The sequence below is a fragment of the Urocampus carinirostris genome, chromosome 14, assembly GCF_059441175.1.
Source record: "Urocampus carinirostris isolate Australia breed hairy pipefish chromosome 14, RoL_Ucar_1.0, whole genome shotgun sequence".
NCBI lineage: Eukaryota > Metazoa > Chordata > Actinopteri > Syngnathiformes > Syngnathidae > Urocampus > Urocampus carinirostris.
The window spans coordinates 17,366,655-17,384,069 of record NC_142362.1 but is presented as its reverse complement, the minus strand read 5'-3'; the positions used below and the strand labels follow the sequence as shown (position 1 = coordinate 17,384,069).

The 17,415-nt window shown below is 39.3% G+C and overlaps 2 long non-coding RNA genes across 2 annotated transcripts in view; one reads left to right on the top strand and one right to left on the bottom strand.

Annotated features, from left to right (window-relative positions):
* Nucleotides 1-17,415, bottom strand: part of LOC148352824 (uncharacterized) — a 38,248-nt gene that overhangs the window by 4,848 nt on the left and 15,985 nt on the right. The window contains exons 2-3 of the long non-coding RNA XR_015852775.1: nt 13,392-13,464; nt 13,183-13,313 (exon numbers count right to left, since the gene is read on the bottom strand). This is a non-coding gene — a long non-coding RNA (uncharacterized LOC148352824). The remainder of the gene's footprint in view (nt 1-13,182; nt 13,314-13,391; nt 13,465-17,415) is intronic.
* On the top strand, nt 5,332-6,743 carry LOC148352825 (uncharacterized). The gene is made up of 2 exons (XR_015852687.1): nt 5,332-5,567; nt 6,277-6,743. It is a non-coding gene; the product is annotated as an uncharacterized LOC148352825 (long non-coding RNA).

Sequence of the window (17,415 nt, the reverse complement as noted above, 5' to 3'; positions counted from 1 at the left end):
CAACAAGTTCAGGGTGTCCCCTGCCCAATGCCGAAAGATAGGTGGGATGGGCTCCAGCACCCCCGCGACCCTACTGAGAATAAGCAGTGCAGATAATGGATGGATGGAGGGATGGAAAATATAAGAAATAAGCTTTCAAGTGATACCGTTACAGTGAAATATTGTGAAGATATGGTTATTTCAAACACACCTTTTTCTGATGAAAAACCTGAGAAAATCATGTTTAAAGTTTCCTTTGCTTTTCTTTATGTGATGTCATTCAACTGATTTTACAGTTAAAATCATATTTTAAAGTTTAATGTTCACAAAGGCATTTGTATAAACAGAAAACAAAGAATTGGACCAGACTTAGAAGCGTTTTAATACATATTTATTTAAATGCGCGTTAAATGAACTTAATTTTTTTAATTTAAAATTAGAAATATTGAACTCAAATCCCTGTGTTTTTACTGTTCCTATTTATCTGGATTATGAAACTCATATCTTTCAAAATAGCATAAAATATTTTTTGAAAATTTATGATTTTACCCGTTTTATACATCTAAATTGAACAGCCTTAGAAATAAGGTTGCATGGACTGGTGCTGGAAGAAGTTGAAAGCTTTAGGTACTTGGGTTGTGATGTGGCTGCAGTTGGTGGTATGGAGTGCGAGTTATTGCACAGTGAATCAAGGAAGTAAGGTTTTGGGTGCTCTGAGGAGAGTGATGAGCAACAAAAGTATGAGTATGGATGTTAAGAGGGGACTGTATGAGAGTGATTCTGCCGACTGTGTTGTATGGTGCAGAGACATGGAGCCTGAAGGTTTGAGAAGGAAATTAAATGTTTTTGAGATGAACTGTTTGAGAAGTAGGTTAGGAGTGACAAGATTGGATTGATTGAGAAATGAAATCGTGAGAGACAGAACTGGAGGAGTAGTGGAACTGAGCAAGCCTGTGGATAAGAGAGTACTTGGTTGGTTTGGACACATGGAGAGGATGGATGAGGAGCGAATGATGAAGAGGATCAAAAGAGCAGAAGTCAATGGAAGGACACCAAGAGGAAGGCCGTGATTGATGTGGATGGATGGTGTTATGAGTGCACTACAGGAAAGAGGTCTAAATATAGTGGAAGCCATAACTCTTGTTGGTGATAGGAATGACTGGATAGCTGTCGGGCCCTACTGTTAAACAGAAGAGTGTGTTGTGTCACCCTGATCCGAGTGACATGGCTGCTGTCTTGTGTCCCATTTTCATCTGAAGGGACGGAAGCATGACCAACTTGGGTGCCGAGATGCTTAACTTGTTTGGGTGTTTGGGCATTTGGGTTGGTCATGGTTTTTTGCTACTTTTTCCCTTTTTTTATTTTCTTTGTTTTTATTTATGTGTTTGTCTTGCTGTCAGTCACCCCTCTCGAGGGATATGACCAGGGTAGATAGATAGATGGATAGAAATTGGACAGCGGTTGAAGTTATAAAAAAAACTGCTCTTTCCGTATCATCGGCGTCAATGTCAGGTCGCTGAAGTTTCCTTTCATCCTAGAAAAACGATATCAAGCCAAATAAATTTGGTATATTACCGTGGAAACCTGTAATAACAGCAACACAAACTACAGGTATGTGTTCAATCTAGCACTATTCTCAGTATGATTGCCCTGGCGCTGTCGTCTAGGTACTGGACGCCGGTATTCGAGAGTCGCATGTCCTGCATGTTTTCTCTGCTTCAATACAGGTGATTCAAATCACCTGGATCCTTATGAGACCTCCTCACAGCTTGCTAACAAGCTGAAAATTTGCATCATATAATTTGTAGAAGAAAAGCCACCAAAACATGCAGGAGTGGGTCTCGAGGACTGGGTTGGCCACCCTTTGTTTGGACATTTTAAGCGACGCAGCCTTCTTTCGCGTTTTCTCTCACATGTTGGTAATTGCCATCTTGAATGTTAACATGATACGAAAACACATGACGTGAACAAGTCGGGGCAGAAGGAAAATGACGCATCTTAAAACGGCGTTAGGTGTGCGGGGGCAAATTCCCCACGTGGTTAGCGGCAGGTATGCGACGGGTTCACGATGTAAGATATGGATGTAAATTACTTTATTTTCATGGCTGTTTGTTCCTGCTGCTTAAAATCCAAGGTGACTTGTACAAAAAGACAAAATTCAGTTTTGTTTCTAAATTTGAGCATGCAGATTTTAAATGGGTATTTACATTACTTGCTCTTTTCAACATCTCGGAGTGTGTCCAACTTTCTTGGTCTATTGTTATCGCTCGTGGGGATTAACGCTAAAACTGGATGAAATGTATCCTTAATCACGCAGGAATATATAGAAGTAGGTTTCAGAATGTGTCTTCTTCGAACACATACTTCAGCTCCACTTTAAACTACAACGTCCTCTAGTGGTGAATTGTCACACACAGTCAATTGAAAACCAACGACTCAGTCGGCTAGATCAGGAATAAACTTCAACTACTCTTATCAAAAGGCGCCAGGAAGGAGGAGCCAATGAGCAAAGCGCGTCGGTATTGTTGTCTGTCATTGCGACACCGATGCTGCCAGTGAGCGGTATTGTTGCTCAGCGGAGCACACCGGGCTTGAGTCGCATTGTGGTGCCAGGATTTTCAAACAGGCCGAGTTATCAATAGAGCGCAGACTATCGTACTCACTCGGCTGTGCCTCTCGATACACTTCACAAACCCCCGCCTTGCCAGATGCGCCCCGCGCACAATCGGGTCGCTATACCAGCAAACTCTTTGTCTCCACAATGGATGAAGGCCGTCGCCTAACGAAGAAATGACACAATCCTTCCGACGTTATTTTATCTAATTAACAAAATGTCATCATATTTTGCTGATATAGTGGTATCTCTTTACACGAACACCTTAGTATAAGAGTTGTATATGCAACAAAAATCTTGCTCACTGTACTAAAGAAAATCCAGTTCACAAACATTCCTAAAGGGCTACCACTATCACTGTCACCGCTCTTGACTGCTCACCGCCAGTATGAGCTTGTTCAGTTTCCACATGCAAACTACTACAGGCAAAACAAAAATTGTGATGTAAACATTTTTGTGTGTACGTTCATTTGAAGTTAAAGCAACTTAAATTAAAAGTGTACAGTAAGTGCTTACGTGTCATCAACTGTCCTTCAATCGCATACCTGTCAACATAAGTAAATTGCTCCCAGTGTTAATGGTTGCAATTCTCCTTATTAAACAATAATGAACCTTACAAATACAACAAGTACACTATTTACTTACAGCAAGATAGGCTATGTAGAATACCGCGACAATGTTAGCAACCTATGATGACTTTGCCATCTGCTAAAAAATTCCCTTTAGATTGGGGCAGCACAGCGGCGCAGTGGTTAGCGCGTGTGCAGCACAGTTCTGAGGTCATTAGATCCAACCTCCTGTGTGGAGTTTGCATGTTCTCCCTGTGCTTGCGTGGGTTTCCTCTGGGCACTCCGGTTTCCCCCCACATTCCAAAAACATGCAGTCCAGATTAATTGGCCGGTCCGAATTGTCCTTAGGTGTGAATGAGCGGGTGAGTTGTCTGTCTCTGTGTGCCCTGCGACTGGCTGGCAACCAGTTCAGTGTGTCCCCTGCCCACTGCCCGAAGATAGCTGGAATGGACAAGAGCAACCCCGTAATCCTACTGAGGATAAGCGGTGCAGATAATGAATGAATGAATGAATGAATGAATGAATGAGAGCTGTAATTTAACACCAGTCCGAATATACAACATGTATATTCATTGAATCGTATAACTGACCAATTCATCTTCCACTATTCTTGTCCATCAATGAACTAAAAAATAAATGTAAGCAACATGTGGAAAGGCCTGTAAATATCCATTACTTCAACGTTTTACCACAAAAATCAACCAGAATCAACCACTCTTCATCAACAATGAACTACAATCAAAAATAAGTGATTATTATATTATTATTATTGCAGAAAATAGCAGCAGCAAGGCAGAAGGTTACTTGAAAATATGTGCAACAGAAATAACAGCCGATTTGATTGGAGATATAAATGATTTTCTGTGCTTTGTTATGCAGTGAGCAATGTGATAACTTGCTTCAGTGGTGGTGTTTTTAGCGCTGACAAAGGTTTTCAGGGTCTATGTTAACGTTTCCGCCTTGTCAGACTCATCCTTGAATTCATGTTCATGTTTTGTCTCGTAATGACAATTAACACTTGATGTGCAAAGTACAACACTCTCGAGGCATAATGCACTAAAAGTACGGTCAATTTTTTGCACAAAGCCCCAGTCATCTGTCCACGCTGGCTGAAAAGAATGAGATTTTTTCGCTGGAGGAGCCATCATGATTTATTGGGGTTAATGACAAAAAAACCTAAGTAAGGACACTCACGGAGGACTAAAGAAATTAAGCTTCTATGAATTATAATAACTGATTTGCTTATGGTGGCAGAATGATGACACGAGTGGGTAAGACGAGGCCTCTACTGACGTACATACTGTGATTACCTGGAAAATGGGGGAGCAAACGTAAAGGCCTAGGGCGGGTTTTGATATTTTCAGCTTTCAAACCAATCCTGTGACCCGGACTACATCTAACAGACCTCGACTGGGGGTCACCAGGAAGCAAAAAAGGAGGGGAGGGGAGAAAACAAGGGGGATTTCCTCCTTATTTTTACCTGGGTCTCTAAATGGCCACCCCCCTCCTTCCACCCTCATTAGATCCCATTACCACTCCCGCCTCGGCACTAAAAGAACTGCGACTAACTTTTTCTCTGTCAGGGTGGCTATTATAAGATTACATTTTCACACTTCTGTGAACAAGACCTTAATGAGGATGAAGAGGGACTGCTGCAGTTTGTCTCGGCGACATTGTGAAAAACTACAAGCGAGATGGTGGAAGAAAAGTGAGCAGCCAAGACAAGGACTGAGATGAGGATTTTCCATGCCAACTCAAGGATAATATTTTATTTGAATGTAATATATCATAAACTAAACAATATGCAGTAGACCGCTCAGGATATGATATGAAGCTGTTCTGTGGTGGGGAGCAAGATAATATTATCGTATGGCAGGGAAGATGTGACTCTTACTGGTCCAGTGGAGTTAGTGGATGGATGCAGAGGGGGGGAAGAAGTGGCAGATTAAAATCAAAACTGATTTGAAAACTTGGGAAGATTGTCATGTGCTTTGAAGACTTTGATCGCCTTCTTATTCTTAATAATTGTCCCAATTGCCGAATGGTTACTGCCATATTCATTAGCGAGGGTAATGATACAATTAGCTTTTTAGGATTTCTTGATAATCACAAGCTTCGTTTTCATGGTCAGGATTTTGCTTCTCCCTTTCGCATCACTGTAAGGCTGCGTCCCATTCTTCGCACTTTCACTCGCTATGTGCCCTAGTCACTCGGTTTGCGCGTTCACGTGAAAATGGGGTGTGTCCCGATACTCTCAAGACCGAGGCAGAAGTGCCCTCAAACCAAGTCGTAACCACTTCAAGACCGAGGGGGCTCTCGACCTCACTTGGCAGCGAAGTGACTACCCAGAAGGCTTTGCGAATTCTCAATATCAACAAAGATGCCCGAAAAGGAACCACACAAATGTAAGTAGTTTTCCACAACCACGCATGTATTTGCAATAAAATGTATTGAGATATCTTAGTTAGACGTAAATGCAATAGAAAATCGTATTTTCGCGTTAAAACACGAACATTGCAAAATCGCTACTTTACGAAGTGCACTAATCTACCAAGGGAGCTGGCAAAAAAAAAACCTTCACGCTACAAACTGTAAAGTAGGATAACTGTGCAGAAAATCACGGTTCAGCCCATCCCTGTTTTTATCTTAAACGAGTCGTGCTTTTCATGTACATGGCCAGTCGCTAAAGGAGCATAGTCAGAATACCGTTCTGGACATAAGCGCTTGTTTACTGCACACAATTTCGGGTGTCGTGTTTTATTTACAATATGATTCTTTCATGTGAGATCAGAATGCATTAGTTTTCATCATGCATTACGAGTAATGTCTCCGAATTTCACGTGGAAATACAGTTGAAACAAACTACTATCACATAGTTCACTGTCTTCTCTGTAAACACATATTAAGTGAACGAATTACCTTCTCAAAATGTTGTCCAAATGTGGAGACAATTCTAAAGCATATGTGATGCTGGCCAATAGAAGGCTCATACAGCCATAAGAATAACATGTCAATTTCATGTCTCACATCAACTAGTTGAGCATCGTATACACAGTTGTTTTTGTACAATACATCAGCATTAAGTAATTCTTGTTTTTTCCACCCAACCTAAAGGCCATTGTAGAACGTCCCGTGGAAGAGCTGGTCACCATCACAGCTACCACGCCATCCACACCACCGGGCACGTCGTTGGCACCTTCTAATCCGGCGCCAAACCCCAAATCACCCAGAAAAAAAAGGAAGCACGATACACTCCTTGACTTTTTGAAAGTGGAGTCTGCCGGAGTGAGGAAAAGTCTCGAAGAAACTGTGGCCAAAACTGAGCGGTTCCCGTCCTTTTTGGGAAGCTCGTGGACAAATTTCCAGAACAGTGACATCTCTGCAATGTTTCCCTTTGTTTTATAAAAGGAAAATATTTTTTTTTATTAAGAACTCAATGAAGTTCCAGTTTGTGTTTTCCAGCTTCATGGAAGTATTGGTATATTTTTGTTAAAATTTGTGACACATTATTTATTTACTATTATGTATTTTGGCCCAATGTGAGTTTGTTTTTCTGAAAGTAAAGTATTATTTAAGCTGGAGTGATTTGTAGTTGTTTTCTGTCCAACAGTCACATAGTTCACACGCAGTATCTCACATCATTATGAAATAAACCACCAAGGTGTTACTCAAAATGAAGATGTTTATTGAATAGTAATGCAGAAAAGCACATAATGCAAATGTGGGTCTGACTTAAAGAGCCTAAAATATGGCTTTTGGGCAATTTATTCCATATTAACTGTGGACAATTCTTTGTATGGTGGACCTGGGAACCCTGAAGACCCGTGACACCACACGGTAGGACAGAGCGTGGGCCAGCCAGTACACGTAGATCAGGACCTCCAGCTATGGCCCTGTTCCCTCTTTAGCAGCTCCTGCAGGGCCCACATAACCTTCTTGCTCAACCTTAAGTCCTGAATGAGTTCTGACTCCACATTCAACCATAAGCACAGGATGGGAACATTCCTGTCCAACCTGTCCATGCTTATGGGACAGCCACTCTGGAACACAATAGAAAACAAACATTTTAGACATAAATGTGGGCATAGAAAAGAAAAAGACCGCTTTAACTGTGATGTAAGCATCATGAAAAAATGTTGAAATTTTTTTGGTTTGAACAAATTTATTGACACTAATAACAAAAAAAAACAATCATGACAATCACAACAGCAATCAAGCACATTCACAATATTATATTCCAATATGATGTTATTAACAGCAAACACAATGTGAGGGTTTGAACAACCCTTCTCGAAAATCCTATTTGCAATCAAGCATATTCACAATTTCATTATATGATATCTTTGTTAGTGTCAATAGATCTGTCCAAGCCAAAGTCGATTGTCTTTTTTGGTCTGAACAAATCCCTTGACACCAACAACAGAAAACAATCATGACCAAACAACAGCAATCAAGCACCTTTTTTATATCCAATGACAACTCTTTTGAATTAAATTCCTTATGAACTAAGGTTTTTGGGTCGTACAGGGAAGTTTGGTGACGATATTATGTCAGCTTAAGGGTCAGGTGGACTGTTCTTGTGTTTGTTTACTTTTCGTCATGTCACACATTCAAGACCCCTACTATGTGTCATAAAATGGCATTAAGATACTAATAAGTAGATTGCCATTTATGTCTACACAAACATAGGGTATTATGTGAACGTGCATTGTATGTTTACTCTTACTGTATTTGACCGAACGGGTCATTTTTTTACTGAGTGTACGTACCTTGTAAAGGTGAATCAGCACTACATAGCGCCGAAGCTGTCTTCAGTATAGCACATTTCTCCTCCGTTGATTGGAGACACGGAAAAGATGATGAGCTTTCAGGCAATCGGTAATAACACAGCTGTAGCGGGCATTTTTAACGTTGCACGAAATCTCCAACTGACACACTACTGAACACGCCTCAGGTTGAGACTCGAGTTGTTTACATGTGACGTAGGCCTATACGTCACTAAGGTCTACAGCCAATTAATATTACCGCCATCTCCTGGACAGGGGTGGAACCTTGCAAGTCTTGTCCAAACCTTTTCCACTTTGCACTCGACTCGATGAGGGCACTCCTCTATCGAGGGACCTCACTGGAGGGTTCTCGGGGCCGAGTGAGAGAAATGGGATTGGGCCTAAGTCTTGAGACCCATAGCTATTAAATACAGTACAAATGACATAGTATTGTATTACACAAATTCGCAAAGCCTTTACAAAGCACAGATTCAGAATTGATTAAAAAGATATAGATATTTTGGTATATAGTTCAGCCAGTAGCATATCCTCATCATTATGATGCCTTGGCACCATTAAATAGCCGACAAGCTTCTTATAGGAAGTCAACCAATAACAGACAGGCATCTTAAAGACATACATCGCAGTCATTACGCACAAAACCCGCAAAATTGGAATTCTGAAAGTTTTTGGGCCTGCAGAACAATTTGTTGAGGTCTTAACGCGTGGCGGCTTTTTGTGTATACTGCATTAGAGATCCTATTCCCAGTGGCAGAATTTTTTTTCTGAATATCAAAAAAAAAGGGTTTGAATAAAACAAAACAAAAATCATCCTCATAATAGGCAACTTTCTTATTGAGCCAATGGTATAATTTTTTTTGCTTATTTTAGGAAAATAATCTACCAGTATTAGAGTAAAATATTTCAAATGAGCAAAGCCAAGTATAATTTATCTATACATGTTAAAATTTGAAGAATACACCTAAGATATGCAAGATTCTCTACAAATTTGTATTATTTTTGTGAATGAACTGTTCACATTTGAACATTCTTGGTTAAAAGATTATAACGGCCACAGTGGTTATGTTTCATTCATTGGAACGCATTGCCACAATATTAGTGTAAGGGAAATGATGGTCTAAGTGTGCCTTTTATACTATATTCTATACTTTTACTATTATACATTTATATTTACTCAATAATTGTGCAGTTGCGTTTTCAAGTGGTTTTCCGGAGCCAGCGCCAGGGGCGTAGGCTTCCAGGGCCAAAGGAAATTTGCTTCTACATTCTGGAGGCCACTGGTGGGCTCCCTATCTGTTATCAAACAGGCGCACGGAAATCCTTTCGGCAAACCCATACAACCCAAGCATAACTTTCCAGGACCAAAGGAACTTTTTCTTTACAACCACTGGTAATTTCCCCAAGACTCCAATCTATGTGCAAACATTAAACTGCTGTGATGTATTACTTATCATACTCGCACGCCATCTAGCGACCAACATTATACACTGCATTTAAATATGTGATCCCTGCCAAAACCAATCATAATGCGCTTACGTGCAATGTTTTATTCTATCCTCCAATCAGAAATCTATGAAACAATATAAGAAATAGGTTTACGCTTCAGTCTGTGGGATTGTTTCATAGCAATCCAAAAACGCAATTTTGCTTTGTTTCAATGTGCATGCTTTTCTTTAATAAGCGAGTTTGATTGAAACTAAAAATCTATTATTTCATCCGGATATTGTTTTGAACGTGACAATTAGAAAAGCAAAACAAAAAAAAACACAATTTTTAAAAAAAGGCAAAAACAGTATCAGCAAGAAAAAAAATCTCTAACAAAGTCAATACAAAATTACCCTCTCATTAACCCTTTAATTGCCCTGCACATTAAATCCATGCTCACATTCCAGCTTCCAATGACCATTGCAGACTCTTGCTGCATGCACGTTAGTGGAGCAACACGCCTTCCGATTCTTCTTATCCCTCCAGCGCAAAAGAGGCGTGCAGCAGGCTGCCACTAGCTGATTCAATCAAGTGTGTTACATTGTACACCCATGGGCAACAAGACGACTTGTATTTTAATTAATAATGTAATACCCCCGACTCAAAGGCATTGCCCGTGGCATTGCGGCGGCAGATTTTTTTTCCCCCTTGCTCTTTTCTAAATAAACTCCTGTTCACCAAGCTGGAAGCAGTGTTCTATATAACTCACCCGTATGGATTAAATCTTGAAAAAAAACTATAGAATAAGTAAAAATATCTCTAAACTAGACAATTTCCACTTAAAACAAGTCTGTATGTTTTAGTAACTATTTGCTTTTTTTACTGGAGAAACAATTTAAAAAAATCCTAAATTAAAAGCTATATAAACTGAGAAAATAAACCTGTTAATCGGGTAAGATTGTATTTTTTGTCGGAGTGTACTTTTATTTTACTAGAAAACCAAAAGTTTTTTTTTCCTAGTTCATGTGTAAACATTCTATACTGTATGTCCTGCGCGCCAAGACATTTGACTTTTTTATTGTTTAATATCTCGTGCATCGATTCAATATGGTTGGTGTAAAGTGTGAAGAAGAAGCGAGCAGTTTCATTTGAGATTAAAGTGCAATAAGAAAGCTTGATGCGGTTGAGAAAATGGTTGGATCGCTTTTTTTCGGCTACTTTCTATCTCGGAGGGGTAAGTCGCCTACCTCTTGAAGCTCATCTTCTAAAAGTAAGTTAAACTTAACTTTATAGAGCATATTATTTTATTATATGTTTATTTTTTGAGTACAAAACCATACAGGTTACTTATACAAGACTTAAAACTTAAATAAACCTTAAACATACATTTCGTACAAAATATAGCACTGAAGCAACTTACGAACGATCGTCCGGAACGTATCTTGTTCGTAAGTAGGGCCACGTCTGTACATATTATTATTTTGCCAGAAAAACAAAACTAGAACATTTCCACTTAAACTAAGGAGCACATTATTTTTCTATTTTGGGGGACAGTGTATATCTATTTGACTTTAAAGATAAAATAAAATGAACTTTAAAAAGGAAAAATTTACTTCAATTTAGACCATTTTTCTGACATGTTGTATTCTTTTCAGTGTGCAAATAAATCACAGAAATGATGTTTTAATTGATAATAATGAAGAGGACACCGAAACAGGAAACCATTGAAAACTATCCCAAGACCTCTACCAAGCATGAACCAACCTGAGCGTTAAAAAAGAATGGGAAATGTTCAGTTTTAAGAGAGTGCATGGTGTGAATGAAAGTTAATGTTAAGGGCTACGAGAAAGGGAGACATGGCCCTAGGTGCAATGTTGTGAGGAATAACGAGCACAGTGAAGGGTGAAGGCACGCTTCTTTGGAGATCCTGCACCCGAAAGGAGCCTTGGAGGCCCTTCAGGGCTTGTGGGATACGGGGCTGTGCGCAACCTTTATCTGCGGCAACACACAACCATCACCGCATGCACACACACTCACAAGGACAACGGCACATTTACTGTATGCCCTAAGAAATAGTGACTCATTTGTGCACGGATAATAAAGATATTAACTGAAAGACATAAAAATATACGACTGCCTGGATCACTGACCCACTTTTGTTTTTATTTTCTTGAAAAATCGGCTTCAAATTTCGGAAAAAAAACGTATTTATTTTTATGAATGGAAACAAACATTTTAATTAACGCCTGTTTGCGAGGCCACCGGTAAATCTAAAGTGATTACTCCTGCCCTGAGAGAAAGGCTGTCTCTTTGCGCTCTGTCAAAAGGTCAATTATGGCCTCAAACCGGCGTAGAGTGACAGTGACCTGGAAGCGCTACTGATGACCCCGCGTCCAGGGGCCCAAAAGGGTTGATCATCTAACATGCAGTCTGCCCCGGAGCCATGGAAATCTGACATTTGTACTTATTCAAATGAACACAAACAATATGCATCTCATGCCTCGGCATAACCTGGGCCAAGTTTCAACCAGCCCAAGGAATGCGTTGCCCTCCTGGTCTTTTGCCGGGTCAGATGGAGAGGGACCATCTTTGCACTTCCGCACCCCTTTTCTTTATTTTTGATTAATGCTTTCGGACAGATTTTTTTTCCCATGGGAATATTCTAAAACTATCAACTTTGACTCACTCTTACCTATTTCAAAATACATATTTTACCATTCAATAAACCCCCGGGATCCAAAATGAAATTGCCATATAGGGAGGTAAAGAAATCTATGGTAATTCGCAAATGTCTTCTGAACCATTGGTACCTGAAGGAAAACATTAAAATGATAACATAGTATATAGTAAGTACTACTTATGTAAAATATACATGCTTGTGATTAACATAAATAACAATATAAATAAATATACATGTAAAGGAAGAATGACATTTTATTTAACTTTGGTTTGGCGTGGCTTGAGCTGGTCAAGTGTAGTAGCTGGAGGATGCAGAGGGGAGCAAACTTCTCATTAAAACAAAAAAAATGAAGACTTCTGGGTTTGGATGGGATAGGTTAGGTTAGGGAAGGATAATATAGGATAGCATAGGTTAGGCAAGGTTAGGAAACGATAGTATAGGATAGCATAGGTTAGGATAGGTGAGGTTGGGATAGGATAGGTTAGGTTCAGGTACTGTTAGGGCTATGTTTAGCTTTAGGTTGGGTTGGCTTCGGATGGGATGTGTTAAGAAAGAATAGTATAAGATAGCAGAGGATGGGAAAGGTCAGGTTATGGCTAGGTTAGGATAAGTTAGGTGGGGGTTAAGGAAGGGTTAAGGCTAGAGTTAGCTTGGATGGGATATGTAATGAAAGGACAGGATAGGTTAGATTAAGATCATTCAACACAGAGATAATCTTTTTTTTCATGGAGTATAGTAGAAATTGCTGAATATTCGCCGTCAAGAAACTTTTAGAATTTGAACCGTGTGTAATCTATTCATTATCATTTTGACAATGAATTAATTACGTCACAAAAAGTCAATTTGATTATCGATTAGTCGTTTCTTGTGACTATCTCTTCCAGCATCAAAATGATCTTGAATTGAAAACGAAAGAGCTATCTAAGACATTTTTAATCCATTGTTGGCCACACATGTTCATTTATCTAAACAAAAATGAGTTGACTGAAGCTTCCATGCACAGCAATGTTCGCCTTCCACACTGATATAAAAAGGAGGTAAATCCACCTCTATGTGAATGTTAGCATACGCGGTAAACCCCCACAACCTCGTCCCCACCCAACAGCACTCGCCTGAAGCAACACCTACCACAGTAAATGTTTATCCATGTGGACTCCCCATCTCATGCTGTTTTTGTCTGTGTGTGCAGAAGGTGGCGGGCCGGCCCCGGAACGGCTCGCATGTCTGCAGGGCGTTCTGCAGAGCATGATCATGAAAAGCTGAAACATGGACCAAAGTGCAAAAGGTTGAGACGTGGATTTTTTTTCTTTTTTCTGCGAGTCAGGTAATTTCCTCACCCCCCTGCTGTGGTTCTGCATCGCTTTTCTATTGTGTTTCAAGCGCTGTGAAGCTATATCACAAATCGTGGTGCTGAAATATAGCAAAAAAAAAATCATATCCTCAAAAGTACAAATGAAGACAAATGGAATTGCTATTGCAGTAGACTTTTGGGATACCACATCCCTGCTATAGTGTACAGTGAGGAGTAAGGTGTTTTTCAGTCATTCTTTATGGCATTTTCCCCTTTATATGAATTCAACAAATTATTTTGCATGCCCAAAACTTGTTAAGTTAAAACTTTGCAGTGTTCGTACATAGGAGGAGTTATGTCTCTAAAATGCGTGTCTGATGTTTAGGGGCTGCAACAACGAATCGATAAAATTGATTATTAAAAGCGTTGGAAACTAATTTCCTCATTGATTCATTGTGTTGTGCGATTTATGAGCCACTAAGCACGTGAAATCAATCCAAATAAGTGCGTTGAATTTTGGTGCGAAGGTGTAGGGTTGCAGTGCCACTTAGTTCCAGCAAAGGGCACTATAAGAATGCTTTTATAAAAGTATCTCACATTTTTTTCAGAATCTTATTTTTTTTTATTCAACGTTGCATCATTACTGACAGAATGGGCTTGAGACAGTAAAATACTACAAAGTCAACCATTTTCAAGGGAACAGAAAGTGCTTCAGAAATACACAGGAAAAAAAATAATCTGAAAATGAATTAATCAAATAAATAAAGTAAAAAGAAAAATAATTAGCACAAGTTCAACTCAACAAAAGAAGAAGATTCGTAGAGATATTGTAAATAATTTGCACATTGGGAATGTTTATTTTATTCAAAGATTGAATAAAAAAAACACATTTTGAAAAACGGTTTTACAATTTGGATATTTTTGGGCGGATAAAAATCTTGATACACATGAGCTGAAATGGATTGCACTTCCTTCACGTTTGTTTTACATATTCCCAAATGGAATATGATCTTGGGTTAACATTGTAGGAAAAGGACATCTTCCATACTTTTTTCAATTTGTTTTTATCATAGAATGTTCTGTTATTTCTTGCCCTATTTTTCTACCTGTCCAAAATGTTAATATTTGAATAGAGGAGGGCATTAAAACTGTGTATTTTAAAAAAGGATTTATTGATTAATTGCAAACATAATCGACATATTATCCATTATTAAAATAAACGTTGATTGCAGCACTACAGCTATTGGTTATTGTCATAAGAAATGCTGGCGAGCTATTGGTTTGCATCATGAAAATACAGATATGCTAATAAATGAACAACCTCCCACAAAGTTTCTGTTTTTCTTTATTTAGATCAGGATTTCATGTGTTAAGTAAAGAATATGTGTCTGTGATGCTGTACTGTATTTTTTGGTACTGAATTTATTTGTCCAAGGCTTGCAGAGATACTTAAAGTAGAAGCAAAAACGTGATAACCATGGAAATGAAGCATGCACCTATCATGCATAAGAAGAGGGCACACTAATCGCTACCTTTACTATGTATTTTGGCCATAACAAATCGACAATCAAGACTATAATTAAAAATCAAGAGGCGATAAGAGATAGTAAATCTTCCTCACGAATGGGAAGTTTAAAGTCAGTTTTATTTTTAATTTGTCACCCCAGTCTCTTCCCCCCTCTGCATCCACCCACTAACTACACTGTACCAGCTCAAGTCAAGTCACAGAAAAGATAAAAAAATAATTTACATGTATATTTATTTATACTGTTTTTTAATCATGTGCATGTATATCTTCCAATCCAGACTCAAAACGCACCTATTCAGACTTGCCAATGCAGCATAAACTGCCTCACATAGTCCCCCCTTTTTTACTGTACTTTGTTTGAATCTTTTTGCACATATTGTTTGCTTTTATTTTTGTTTTTATTCATATCATTGTTCTATCTTCTGTGAACAGCGACCTTGGGTGTCTTAAAAGGAAAAAAAAGTATTATATTACACATAAGTAGTACTTATAATATACTATCTTGCTTATTCAATGTTTTTTTTCTGGGATACTGGGGGTTCGGGTGGGGTTTGACCCCGCTATACGGCAATTTTACTTTGTGATCTCCACCTCAGAATGGATGAATGCCGTAATCTCGGTGGTGTGCTGTTTTCTCAAATGTACAAATGGAGACAAATGGAATTCCTATTATTTTCTTCTGCAGCCTTCAGCTGACTTTCCTTTTAAATCCAAATTGACGAAAAGAGACCAATCTTGGGTTGCGTCCTCTCAGACAACCTCAATCAAAAACCTACAAATGAAAACGCTACTTTGCCGCACGCTCGACTGAAAACTCTTATTGATCCCGACAAATGAAATTTGTTCGCCTTGATCGATCAAACGCATTATCTGAGTTTTCCAGTCTATTACCAGCGAGTGGAAACTGGGAAAGCGTCAATAAATAGTTAGGTCACCTCAAGTAGATTCCTTTCAAGCTCCTGCACGCTGTAAATACGGCCGGCTAAACACAAGCACTTCTACTTAAAGGTAATGGACCCGCGTCATGACTTAACACTAAGCGTCTGCAGTGTTGAGATGTGGAAAGCACTTGGGTAACACATTTAAGGTCTAACAGACACTTGACGGTGTACAGTATACTTGGCGCGGTCTTTTCTACCCTTCTTAATACCTCACCCCAACCCAATCTAAACCCCCCTTTCTCCACAAGCACACGTGAAAGCCTTCCAGCTGGCACCCTCCAAGTGCACTTGGCAGGTCGGCGGGGAACATGAGAATTATACCTATATCGCCCCGGAAAGCAATTCTCAAATATCACAGGAGTACAGCACTTCACCAGGGACCTGCAAGAAAAAGGGGGTGACACACAAAAAAGCTCATTCTGGCACTACTATCACGGGAAGAAAGTTTACTAAAAGCAAGGAGACGAGAACAATTCTTTGACGAAGAAAGTCTGTCTGCAAAAGTACATCAACGACAAGACATGAGTGTCTGAAGAAGAATTTCATTGACTAATGAATAGTTGGTCCAAATTAATGCAAATACGGTAATCCCTTGCTGTATCGAAAGTCACTTTTTCCGCTTTGGATACTTTGCAGATTTTCATCGTGCAATGAATTGTGTTCTGCAGCAGGAAACACACAACAAATGCCTTCACGAGATCAAGTTGCGGAGGGTTTTGTGTGTGTGTGTCTGTGTATGTTGGGTGGGCATGACTTTCTGTGCAAGACTGTGACAGGCTGGTGTATGCGGTCAGTCAAACAGCGGGGCGGGTGTACAAATCAATCTGTCCAACAAAAAATATTGCGTAGCACTGCAACAGCTAGTATTTAGGCGGCTCGTCACATTGAAAATAAATTCGGTAATTAAATCGGACTCTGAGGCAAGTCAGAAGAGCGCAAAGAAATGCTGATCACCAGTGGGTGCTCAGTGGATTATTACCGGGTCTGGGAAGAGACAGAGGCAACGTTGGGAAATAAAGCAATAGAGTGGCTGCAGGTTCGGCCTACGGTGGCTAGGCTATGTAACAAGCGATCCCAGCTGAGCCTGTATCTCACAAACTCCAGATCCATTACCCATGAAACGGATGACCTAGAGCTACAACTCGCACGAAACCGCTACATTCGTGACTTTTCTATTGTGATCATCCAAGAGACCTGGCTCAATTCAAGCATCCCATATACCAACATGCTGCTAGCCAGCTGCCCTCTACACCACTTGCATACACTAAGAAGCCCTCTAATTGTGTTGTACTATTCTATAATGACAATGAAAATAATTCATTCAACTGCAATTCTGTCTTCTGAGTTTTTTATTTATAGATCTATAGTTGATAATTTGCAAGGTAACATATTCTCAATATAGTTGCAATGAATTTTGACCAAAAACACAATAATTTTGCAGAACTCCTTAATCAAAATGGCCCATTTTTAATACTTAAAAGTGATTTATCTACCTTATTGTTGAACTAGTAAAAATCATTTCAAAAGCAAATAATGTTTGAAAGTTGTAACCAAAATTTCAACATTTCCGGTTATTTATTTTTAGAAAATGATAACATTCT